The sequence below is a fragment of the Pleurodeles waltl genome, chromosome 10 (assembly GCF_031143425.1).
Source record: "Pleurodeles waltl isolate 20211129_DDA chromosome 10, aPleWal1.hap1.20221129, whole genome shotgun sequence".
Classification (NCBI taxonomy): domain Eukaryota; kingdom Metazoa; phylum Chordata; class Amphibia; order Caudata; family Salamandridae; genus Pleurodeles; species Pleurodeles waltl.
In genome coordinates, this window is record NC_090449.1 from 552,192,359 (window position 1) to 552,205,724 (window position 13,366).

Consider the following 13,366-nt stretch of genomic DNA (forward strand, 5'->3'; position numbering starts at 1 on the left):
ATTCCACTCGATGATACTCCACTCCACGATACTCCAGTACATGGCACTCTACTCTTTCCACTCTATGACACTACAAGTCAAGCCACTCTACACAACTCCATTCTATGACACTCCACTCTATGACATTCTATGCCACTTTTCTCCACGCTACAACACTCCATGCTATGCCACTCCACTCTGCAGCACCCCATTCCACCCCACAGCACTCTACTCTACTCCACTCTACAACACTCCATTCCACCCTAAGGCACTCTACTCCACTCTACAACACTTTGGAACACTGCACTCCACTCTATGACACTCCAGTCTACTCCACTCACTGACACTTCACTCGACTCTGCTCTACGCCATGACAGTCTCTTCTCCTCCACTCTATGCCCCTCAATCTATGCTCTTCCTCTCTACTCCAAACTACACCATTTGCCACCTCTCTGCACTACTCCACTCTACGACAATCTACTCCACTCCATTCTATTCCAATCTACTCCACCCTACGCCACCCTATTCCACCCTATGCCACACTATGCCACTCCATTCCACACCACTCAACTCCACAACACTGTATAACACTCCACTATATGACACTCCACTCTATGACCATCCACCCGTGATCTTCCATGACCCTCTACGACACTCCTCTCTTTGTCACTCTACTCTATGACACTCTGCTCTATGACACTTTGCTCTACACCATGCCACTCAATGCGGCTCCACTCCATGACACTCTACTCCACTCTGCACACTCTACTCCACTCAATGCCACTCCAATCTATGACACTCTGCTCAACTCTACAACACTCTTTTTCACTCTCTGCCACTCCGTTGTACTCCACTCTGTGCCACCACTCCACTCCACTCTACATCTATCCACTCTTTGTCCCTCCATTCTACGACACTCTACTCCACTTTGTGTCACAACACTACAACAATCTACTCTAATCTGTGACCTCCACTCCAAACCCCTCCACTCTACACCACTCTATGACACTCCACTCTTCTCCACAATACTCCACTCTACTCCAAGACACCCCACTCTACTCCACACTATTCCACAACACTTCATTCTACTCTACAACACTATACTCTATGACACTCCACTCTACGACACTCTACACCACTATATGGCTCTCCAGGATACTCCACTGTGTGCCACTAACGTTTATCCATGCATGCTGAACAGCAGCTACCCTGGCGTACAACATGTCTAAAACATATTGGCAAACCCAATAGCTCTTGCACAGGGGAGACCTGTTGGCTTTGCAAATGTTTTTTTTGGCTTTATTTTTCACTTTTATTTTGGTGCCCGGCCCTATTTTCTGTCTCAGACCTGTGTTTTCATCTTTCGAAGAAGGCCAACGAGCACAGCTCAGCGAGTGAATTTAGATGTGACAGTGCTATGTTTACAATTTACTAGTTATATGTTTGAATACTAGTCCAGTGACCTAAGTCTGTCACTATTCCGTTTTTACAATGAGTACTTTTAAGATGACATAAGGTAAGGACTTTTAATCATAGCGCTCTGAAGCAGCAGCGCTGTGTAGGCAGACTGCACAACAACACTTTACCCTAAGCTGATTAACAGCATATCGCGTTACTTCTGAAACCTGTCTGAGGGTCACGGATTCGTATCCAGACACGGCCATTCAGCCTTTCATCTTTCCCAAGTCGATACAATTAGAAACATTGAAACGGGTAATAGTAAAACCTGCAATTTAAGCACATGCCAAATCATCAAGATAAGGCAGTGTTTTATTTGTGTGCTAAATTCTCGAGTCTGCCAAAAAAAGAGACAAGAGGCGTATTTATTCCTCTAGAGATGTAACCCTCACTTTGCAGCGGAACATCGAAAAAACTAAGCCCCATTAAAAAGAAATGCAGCTTGCTACCCTCTCATCTATTACTGAAGAATGTGCCCGGGCAGAGCAATTAATTCATAGACAAGCTTATTATCATCGTTATTTTCCCAGAGCGGAAATTACATTCCAGGTATTCCCCATCATCAAATCCCAATTACATACGCAATATAGTCATTGATAACCCTGGCCATGTCATTTCGTGTTGTGACAGGCAGTCAGAGGCGTACATAGAAAGAGCCAATCAACATCGCAGGAGTCATTGGCTCGAGATGAACTCTGACCCCTGCCAAGAATGAGGTGGATTCTTTCAGAACGAAGAGGACAAAAATGTAAGGAGACCTAATTGCTGCATAATTTTCGGGTCACGTGTCCCAGTAGGGCACCTGTACTGATATGGCGGTTGACCATGGAGTGTGTTTACTGGGAGTTAAAACAAAGCATCCTTTAGTGCGATGAAAAAGGTGATGAATGCTAGGCAAGGGGTCTGTCATGTAATGTTCACTGGACATACTTTTCCTAAGTTTATCTATGTGCCTGTCAAGTATCATGTGCACATTCACAGAAGAAGCTCAAATTGAGGCGCATTTCTTAATATTTGAGACACAATGTTTTGGAGACATGAATTGTAGTTGCCATTTGTTCGTACGCTATGGCAGTGGTATCCAGCATGGGTCCAGGAGGGCCAGATCCATCCATGACATTTCAGATATCCACGTAGGATACATTTACACTCATTACATGAAAACTGAAGCACCTTACATAGACAATGAACATCCTGCATGAGCCTGTTCCATCTGATGTAGCAAAGACATTGATTGCTAACTTCAGGAAATCCAAGAAACGTGGCAAGCATCACAGCCGAACCCAACGCCATTGCTGTTGTTATATGTTTGAAGTTGCCCCCAAACCAATCTCAATTGCTCCTTATCAAAAATGACAAGAGGGCTTGCTAATTTGAGACACCGCTATGTAAGGTCACCCTACCTCTCGTAGCTGCGACAGTCCCTTTGCCGCTAACTCCGCGCAATCCCTTACCTGCTCTCACCATGTCCTATTGTAGTGTAAAAGAGATCATCAAATAACACATTCCTGGTTACACTCCACCAGATGACCTTTTTTAAAACCTCGAAATTCACGAAATTTGTAAATGTGCTATTCTAATAAATTCAAGAGCATGAAATTTGGCATATTTTTTGGCAGTAGTAGACTGGTTCACGCAATGCCTTGCGGGAGTCCTTTGCTAATAGAACTGGTCTCCTGCCAGTCTGTTGAGGACTTTTGATGAAGCAGAAAATGAAGGTTTTACATTTATTAGCGCATAAACGTAGTGTGAAATAATCATGTGTGACTTTAACCGAACTAATAAAGATTGTACGGGGACGAAATGTGCCCTCAGAGTAGTTTGCCAACATTTATAAGCGTGCTTTATATAACGTGGTGTATTAGAATTGCACTAATCCGACATAATCGTAAACGTGTGCTATGATTTGCTTGTTTGAAATGTTTTAGCTTAGCATTACTTTAGTGCAGGCTTCGGCCTAGTTGCCTGGTCTCACGGTTTAGATGCTCGTATTTTTCCAATGTGCTATTAAACGTGTATTCTTGCTTGAAGCTGTACTTTTCCACTGAGATCGTTCACATGCTTATCTTAAGGTTTCGTGCCAGCCTGGCATATTTTCTCTTTACTCCAAGGTCGATCTGCAGGTGCGGACAATGGAAGCTCTGAAAATGAGTTAATTGGTATAAAATGTTGCAACTTGCGTACCCGTCTCCAAGGATAATGTATGCTTAAGTAAAAGCTTGAGAACTGTCGCTTTTGATTGGATAATTTGAAGCTAACCTATGAACCCTCCAATGGAAGACCCTACTGGATTTGAACTGTTGTCTATTTAAACCAGGTGCACGAGAAGAAGGCAGCCATTATTGCTGTTACCAGCCATTACCCGCCATTTTGCAGGACATTGCAGCTATTATGGCCCACTTTGCTGCGACGCCATTTTGAAAGAGACTTTGATACTTTCTCTAATCGAGAGAAAGAGACTTTAATGATTCTTGCCCTAGAGACTTTAACTTTGATCCCTTTGCATGAAGTAGTAGTTTTACCTTGCTGCCGTGAGGCAATTGCCCCGTCCACCCCTGCCCCTTTGCCCCGCCCCATGCCGATCGAAACGGTACCCATGCTGATCGAGAAACGGTACCTGTGAGACGAAGACTTCCTTGAATGCTGATCGTAATTGGTAAATATGAAAGGAAATTGTACAATTGCATTGTGTTTCCTTTAGGTAACCAACTGCTGATTTTGATAAGAGCCCTAGTTAGGAGTTTTCTAAATTAATGTTGCTAAATTGTTTTTGCATGAAGTCCCACATGCCGATGCTAATTTGAGGTTAGACGAGGATTCCTTATGTCGCACGATGCAATTTGAGATCTTGTTATGCTGACTAAATGTATGCAATTAGTTCGTTACAGATTATAGTTTTAGTGATTTGCATTGCCATTATCGAGTGCCTTGTTATTCAAATGCTACATAGACTGCACTTGTTTCGCCGTTATGGACAGCTATTAATGTTCATATATGTTTATCATTTGGTGTTGAGACACATCTATATCGTGCTAGCTTTGTTAATATAGGGAAATAAAATTTGCTAACTTTGAATAAACTGGTGTGGTTATTCCTGGCTGAAAGGTCAGGGTTCGCCGAAATGTATTCTGGATTAATTGTTAAGTGTTATGTCGATCAAGGTATTGCTTATGTTCGTTATTGATTACCGATTTGATTAAAAATTGATCGATATAGAGTACGGAGAGTCCCACTTAGTCAAAAGATTCATCGGCCTAAAGAGCGTCCGAGTACAGGTAAATTACTAGTACGGACCGCTCTATCAGTAGATGGTAGCAGAGGACGGTTTCGTCTTTTGGGACCCTGTACTCTTAGAGTACATGGTGTTGAATTAACGAGCACGCATTTTTTTTGAGACCCCACTCGAGAAGTTGAATTAGATTTTTCTTGGGTAAAACAGATTGACAGAATGATGATGGGCTAGGTCCACCGCGGCTTTCCCGGGATCTCGGAGCTTGCGAACGGAGAGAATGGAGGTGTGGAATCGGCGTTGGCGGTACTAGTGATGGTATGAGTGAAGTTAGGGTTTTGCGCTTGCACAGCTTATTACCGCAGATTGTGTGAGAAGGTTGCGAGGAATTTTTTTCTTTTTAGAGGATAGCGGAGGTGCGACTCCGAGTGTAGAAGTAGAGAAGTCGTCGAACTTCATAGAAATAGCGGAGGTGCGACTCCGAGGGTGAGAGTAGGGAAGTCGTCGAACTTCATGTGCGTGTGGCGCTTCGTGCATAAAAAGGTCCACGTGGTTGTTGTTGTTGAGACGGGCCCTGCGAGGTCAAGAGACTCCGGAGTATGTTGTTTTATGTTGTGGTCTGGGCGGTTTAGTAGGTTGATCGGGCGTGGTCAACGAGTCGGTACGTGTGTTAGGGAGTGAAAGAAACTTCGACTTCGGGCTTTGACAAAATTCTAAGTGCACTAGAATAGATCATTGACAAGTTGAGAGTAGGTCTGCGGGTCAGATTTGCTTGCGAACGGGGGGACCGAGAAAGATGGAATAACTGCCGAGGCTAGTGAAAAATCCCTAAGGTCCTGAAGCGATTGTGTTACCCTTCCTGTAGTAAACCGACAGATCTGTTTTATTTTTTTTGGTAGCTCGCGATACATGCCAGAAGTTGTTACGAGAGGAGCTGAGTGAAGGAGGACTAGCCGTGAGGCTTTGTCAGCCGCAGTGTGTGTGAGTGTGACGTCACTAGGAGCCGCGCTGGGATAGGTTGGTTGCAGAGAAGGGTCGTGCACGGATTGGACGCAGTCCGTGGGGCCCGATTGGAAGGGGAAAGGCAAGCGAAGAGTATTCTGGGAATTAAAGTCACCCATTGATTACAAACTTTGTGAAATAAAAGGACGAGAAAATGAAATTCTTTAAAGCATTTAGGAGTGCGATGAAGGGGGAGTCTTACATTAAAGCGAGCGTAGGAGAGGAGACGCCGCCCGAGGGCACACCAGCTTACATTGTAATGGAAGAGAAGGGGGTAGCTCCGTGCCTTTGGCTAAAGCAATGGCACAAACTGACAGAGAAACATGGGAGCGTAGCATTCCCGATACATGGGACATTCAATATAAGGATCCTAGAGAATTTGAGATTCACGATGTACGACATGAAGGTGCCTCCAAGGCCAGCCCAGTTCGAGGCTCTAGCAATTTGGGAACTAATGGCCAGACAGCAACAGCAGAAGAAGTTCGAGACCAGGATGAGAAAGGTAGAAAAGACACTAGCGGACGCTAGGTGGGACAATGCACAGAAGGTGTGGAGGTCAGATGTATTGCAGGGGATAAAATTATTTCCAGCAATTACTAAGGAAGAAGGGGAGACAGGTAAGAAAGCTACCTGTAAGACAGACAGGAAGTGTTCCAAGGATAGAGAGGACGAGGAAAAGTTGAGAAGAGAAGAGGAGTTAGAGGATGAGGAGTTAATAATGCAATTGCTGAACGACCGTCCACCACCTTATGCGGAGAGTGGACAAGGTCCAAGTACCAGTTCTGCCCCTCCGGCACCGGTACAGAACAGTGAAACTCAGAGTTCAGGAGCATCATCGGGATCTAAGGACCCGAGTCTACCGTTCACCCCGCAGATACCGCAGGTTAGGAGAATATATCCAGATGTGCCCATGTTGAAACCAGCAGAAAATTATCAGCCGCAGGCCCCAAGGTATTACAGCAGCGACAATAGTACGGGAATGATTTTAGACCCAGCCGCAATGGGAGGACAGAATGGTCACAACTCAACCATGGCACAAGCTGAATCAACCCAGTTTTTGATGCCTCAAAAGCAGATGCAGGGGGGAACAGCACATGCTCAAATGACGGGGAGACAGATGGGCATGCCGGCAATGATGACCCATGGTGTGGGAATGAACATGCCTCAGAACATGGGAAATGGACAAAACCCAGATGCGATATCACTACCCATTACTGTAGGTCCACCGGTACCTTTGTACAGTCAGCCTAACTTAGGTATGAGCGGTCAGGGATCAATGCTGCAGAATGGGACTGAGAGGAGGTGCATAGAAAACACTCCAGGGATAACTCCGATAGCGGCTCAGCCAAATGGATCTGGGTCCCTGATGGAGTTTAGACCCATATGTGCTCAGTCAACACTGGTGAGGTCGAGTCCCCCACTAATAATACCTCTAACATCGAACACTGAAAATTTGCCGCAACCATCAATGGCAGTCAATGTAAATGCTACACTTATGGGGTTGAATGCGCAACAGCTGACACAGTGGTTCAACAGTCTGAATTCCACACAAAGCTCAGCCAGTGGGAAGGGAGAAGATTATATGAATAGGATGAGGTTGAACATGGAAGCACAAGAATTGGTGGAAGGGACCATGGGTGTGAATAGGTTAGATTCCTACTCGGAAGAAGAACTGAGGTATCTATGTCCCAGGATTACGAAGGAAGTGAACAAGGTACATAAAAGCTTGCAGGAAATAGCTGACAAAAACGGGGTTGACATAGACAAGACAAAACACCTGAGCAGAAGCTACAGGTTGGATTTTGGGACCACAGATTTTGAACATATGAGGTCAGCAGGCATGAAGGCGCACCTTAGAGAACTGCTACAGAGTGCACAAGTGTGGAGGTGCTTAGACAAGTGGGAAAGCAGGTGGGTAAAGAGAAAGGAAAAGAGGAGGGACAGTGCTACAGAGCATAATGAGAAAAGACCACAGAGCAGCGAGGCAGTAACCATGTTACCAATGAGGGAAACAGCAGGGGGAAAATTAATACATGTACCCTGGCACAGAAGCGATATTCAGTCTTTTACGGACGATTTTCCCAAACTGAGAGAGAAGCCGATTGAATGGTATCAACAGACTGATAGGTTTGTGAAGCTTGCAAAATGTCTCTGGGAAGACCTGAACACTCTATTTGAGATTGTAGTTCCAGCAGATTTGTGGGAGGATTGCAAAAGAGCGGTAGGTTGGCCGACAAGTGAACCGGAGAGAGACAGGGATACGGGTGCACTATCACCTATGGTGATGAGCTTGTACTACAAGGTGACTGAGCATTTGAAGACGAAGGTACCCGCGAAAAATGTGGATTGGCAGAAGATTGATCGAACTGCCCAAGAGGCTAAAGAATCGATTCATAGTTACTATGAGAGGTTGTTGAAGGCGTTCAAGAACTATAGTGGCACGGAAACAATAGAGGCGAAGGACATGCTTCATTTTGTGTTTAGATTTGTGGAAGGGCTGAGGCCAGAGATAAGTCAGATGATAAAGTCGCATTTGATTTGCTGGCAGTCGAAACCGATTGACGTAGTATTGAATTATGCGAAATACTGTAGCGACGAAATTGAGGTGAAACAGAAAAAGCTGAAAGAGAAGGTGATGATGATGCAGCTTAAGGCAGCTCAGACAGGTTTGCAAGGTCTGCAAGGGTTGCAAGGGTTCCAACAACAGGTACCGCAATCGCAGCCGCAGTTACAGGGAAACATGGCGTTTCAGTCACAGCCTAGAGGCAGAGGCAGAGGCAGAGGAGGTTTTGTGAATAATGGTCCGGATTTAAACACTGTTGTGACGGGTGTGCAGGCAATGAAGAAGGTGATGCCGTGTCACGTGTGCGGAATCGTCGGTCATTGGAAACGCGAGTGCCCGATGGTGGTGCAGGAAGGTGCAGGTGCAGGTGTTGGTCAGCAAAACAATGATGTCAATGCATTTCAGACAATGAGGGGACCGAAAATGAGAGGTCCAAACCCAAATTTTCAGGCCGTAAATCAGTTGCAGGGATTACAACCTATGCAGCCGCAGCAGATGCAGATGCCTCGTATGCAGATGATGCAAATGCAGCCAATGCAACAGCAGTTACCTATGGTACCTAATTAGCAAATGCAAATACCTTTGGCACCAATGAGTCAGCAGCAAGTGATGGTTCCTCCACAGGTCTCGGGTCAGGTAATGAGTACAAATGGCACTGTACAACAGTTCCCATTACACAGTGAGAGTGGAATAAACAATGTATGGGAGAGTGAAAGTTCAGAAGAAGAAGGAGATTGTGTGCTTGCAGCATCCTTGGAAGTTGATCAAAAGGGTCCGTACGTGGAGGGAAGAGTAATGGGTCATCGTGTCTCATTCTTGGTTGACACGGGAGCCACACGTTCAACCGTTAAGAGCGGTGAAGTACCAAATTTGCCACTCTCAGGGAGTACAGTTCAAGTGGTGGGAGTAGCAAACAGGCACCTGACAAACCCGATTACAGATCCGGTACCAGTCAGCATTGGTAACTATCAAGGGTTACATAAATTTGTGGTATGTGACTCAAGCCCGATAGCACTGTTAGGGAGAGACCTATTGTGCAAATTGGGATGTTCGATTATGTGTTCGAACGAGGGAATTAAAATTCAGACGAGCAGTGATGGGGAAGAGGAGGACAGTGCAGAGGGGGATGAGATGGAAACTGTCGATGAAGAGTATCCTCTGATTAGTCTGTTCCCAATGATAACTGAAGAAGATATCCCAGCTGAATTACGGGAAACAGTCGGAAGGGAAGTGTGGGATATGACAGGGAAAGAGGTGGGATTGATGAAAGGAGTGGAACCAGTGAAAGTGACTGTAAAGCCCAATGCAACCTTTCCCCAGACCCCACAATACCACATGGCACAAGACACCCTCATGAAAGTTGCCCAACTCATTGACGAATTTGTAAAACAGGGAGTACTGAAAGAAGTGTTAAGCAGTCCATGTAATTCACCAATAATGGGACTAATAAAGCCGAGTGGAAAGGTCCGACTAGTGCAGGACTTGAGGAAAATAAATGACATCATAGTCAAATGCTGCCCAGTAGTACCGAATCCAGCTGTGATAATGTTCCAGGTCCCTTGCGATGCCGAGTGGTTCTCAGTCATCGACTTGTCACAAGCGTTCTTCTCGGTGCCTCTTCATGAGGACAGCCAATTTCTCTTTTGTTTCAAATTCTTAGACAGAGTGTACAGTTGGTGTCGAATTCCTCAAGGGTTTTCTGAGTCACCGTCAATCTTCAATCAGATTCTAAAGAAAGACTTGGAAGCATTAGAATTGCTATTCGAGTCAACTCTAGTACAGTACATTGATGACTTATTGATCGCATCAAAGACAGAAAGTGGCTGCACAGCCGATACCATTGCTCTGTTGAACCATTTGGGAAGGAATGGACATAAGGTGTCTCCTTCCAAATTACAGTTTTGTCAGAAGAAAGTGAAATACTTGGGTCACCAGATAGAGAAAGGGTCACGGAGAATAATGAAGGAAAGAATAACGAGTGTACTTCAAATGAGTCCACCAAAGACAAGGAGGGAGGTGAGGAAGTTTTGGGGAATGGTGGGTTATTGTCGCCAGTGGATTCCCAACTTCTCGACTCTAGCAAAGCCTTTACTGAAGCTGACCCAGAAGGATGCCTTGGATCAAATTGAGCTGAAAGGAGATGAGATGGATGCTTTTGTTGAATTGAAGGAATGCATGTGCAGGGCTCCAGCTTTAGGTATGCCTGATTACACAAAGCCTTTCACATTGTTTTGTCATGAACGTGATGCATGTTCTTTGTCTGTCTTGACCCAAGCCCACGGTGGCATAAACAGACCAGTAGCATATTTTTCAGCTACCTTGGATCCGGTCGCAGCAGCACTTCCAGGGTGTTTGCGCGCCGTAGCAGCAGTTGGTATCAGCCTCACTCAGAGTGAAGGAATAGTGATGGGACACCCAGTAACAGTCATGGTCCCTCACTCAGTTGAGATACTTTTGACCCGCTCCCGAACGCAACACATGACCGGAGCAAGACTCACAAGGTATGAAACGATAATTCTGGGCTCACCGAACGTGCAGCTGAAAAGGTGCACTACGTTGAATCCAGCAACCTTGCTTCCTGGAGAAAATGCCGAAATTGAGAACTCTGAAGACGTCGAGCATGACTGCCTTCAGGTGACTGAATTTTGCACAAAACCTCGACCTAATATTAAGGATACTAAGCTTGATGAAAATGACCAAATTGTTTTCGTTGATGGTTCATGTCTAAGAGATGGGATGGGAATTTTGAAAGCAGGATATGCTGTATGTACCGTAACAGGTGTCTTGGAAGTGGGGTGGCTTCAAGGAGTCTATTCTGCACAAGTAGCAGAACTTGTAGCCCTTACAAGAGCATGTCAACTGTCTGCACTGATGAAAGTCACCATTTACACTGATAGTCAGTACGGGTTTGGGATTGTGCATGATTTTGGACAACTATGGTCACAGAGAGGTTTCCTGACTTCTTCAGGATCCCCAGTGAAAAATGGGGAAAGGATAAGGGAATTGTTACACGCCATTCAAATGCCAGCCGAAGTTGCAGTGGTAAAGTGTAGTGCTCATACGAAAGGACAAGACTATGTTTCTCTGGGAAATGCATATGCGGATCAAGTCGCAAGATTTTGTGCCTTGAATTGTATATTACTCAGAGATGAATGGAATTCGATAAGTGAACCAGAACTTGAACCAGCTGAAGCATTTGCCTTGAAGGTCGTAGACACAATAGATGAACTAAAAGCATTACAGAATAATGTCAGGGAGGATGAAAGAGATTCCTGGATTAAATCACAATGTATAAAAAGACCAGACGAGTTATGGGTTTCAAATGAGGGAAAATTTGTTTTGCCAAATAGTCTCTTATCACAGCTTGCGCGGTTCTATCATGGGCAAGCTCACCTAGGGAGAGATGCCATGATAAGATTGTTCAAAACTGATTGGTTTAACCCCAGATTTCGTCAAGCTGCAGAAGCAGTTTGCCATCGATGTGTCACTTGCCAGCAGATGAACCCAGGAAAAGGAACAGTTGTGAACGCGAGCCACATTGGCAGGGCCAGTGGACCATTTAGTCGAATGCACATGGACTTCATCGAAATGCCCGTGCATGGAGGTCTGAAGTATGTGTTGGTGAATGTGTGCATCTTTAGTCACTGGATTGAGGCATACCCCACGCGTAGAAATGACAGCCTTACAGTTGCAAAGCTATTGTTGAGGGAGTTGATACCACGTTTCGGATTCCCGATCTCTTTAGAATCAGATAGGGGAAGTCACTTCAATAACGAGGTGATAAAGTTACTTTGCGAAGCGCTGAACATTGAGCAAAAACTGCATTGTAGCTATCGCCCTGAAGCCTCAGGACTGGTGGAACAAATGAATGGTACATTGAAATCAAGAATGGCGAAAATATGTGCATTGACAAATTTGAAATGGCCTGACGCATTGCCCTTGGTGCTAATGTCAATGAGAAACACCCCTGATAGAAAGACTGGATTGTCTCCGCACGAAATTCTCATGGGCAGGGCTATGAGACTTCCTGCAGTTCCCGCAAATGCGCTTTTGAATATTACAGATGATATGGTGTTAGACTACTGCAAGGGTCTGGCTGAAGTGGTTCGCTCTTTCTCTCACCAGGTGGAAGCGACCACCTTGCCACCGATTCAAGGTCCAGGACACGCACTGAAAGCAGGTGACTGGGTCGTGGTAAAGAAGCACGTGAGAAAGTCGTGTTTGGAACCCCGTTGGAAAGGCCCTTTCCAAGTGATCCTGACGACAACTACCGCTGTGAAGTGTGCGGGGGTTCCCAACTGGATTCACGCCAGTCACACAAAGAAGGTGTTGTGTCCCACAGATGAGGAAGTTGAAGCGCTGAAATTGCCAGTGCCTGACAAAACAGTGCTGAGTGCTGAGACAGAGCAAAACCGAACTGAAAGCGAACAGGCAGAAACGGGAGAGAGGGAGATATTCTCTGAGGACGAAGAGACCAACTCGCTTGGGGGAGACCAAGGAGAAAGTTCAGACAGCGACGAAGCAGCTGAGGGTGACAAAGATCCTGAAGCAGCTGAGGGTAGCAAAGAGCCTGAAGCAGCTGAAGGTGACAAAGAACCTGAAGCAGCTGAAAGTGATAAAGAGCCTGACGAAAGTAACGGTGACGAAGGGCTCGAAAAAGGTGAAAAAGCAGGAGAGCCTGATCAGAGGAGGGCTTTCCCAGAAGCAGACGATAGAGAAAAAGAAAAGGAGAACGTGATTGATTCCCCAGAAGGAGGGGACAAGGCAGAACAGAACGAAAAAGTTCAAGCTTCCACAGAAAAGATCGCAGGTCCATCAAATGGACACGGTGCAAAGAGGAGACTAAGTATATCACCAGTAAAAGAAAGGACTAAAGAAAGTTTGAACGACGGAGAAAGGCCAAAAGTGAAAGAGAAAAGAAAGGAAGTGACTGTTGTGGAACAATCCTCAAGTGAAGGAAAAGACTTGGCCAAAGAGGAAAGTACCAGCGAGGCAGAATCGAAAAGAGAGGCAAAATTGAAAAGGAAAAGGATACCGAACAGAAGGTATTCCGGTCCTGAATGGGCATATGTAGTCAATGACGATTGGACTGACGAATTTGTATCTCTTAGCCTCGAGAACGAAGAAGAAGAGAT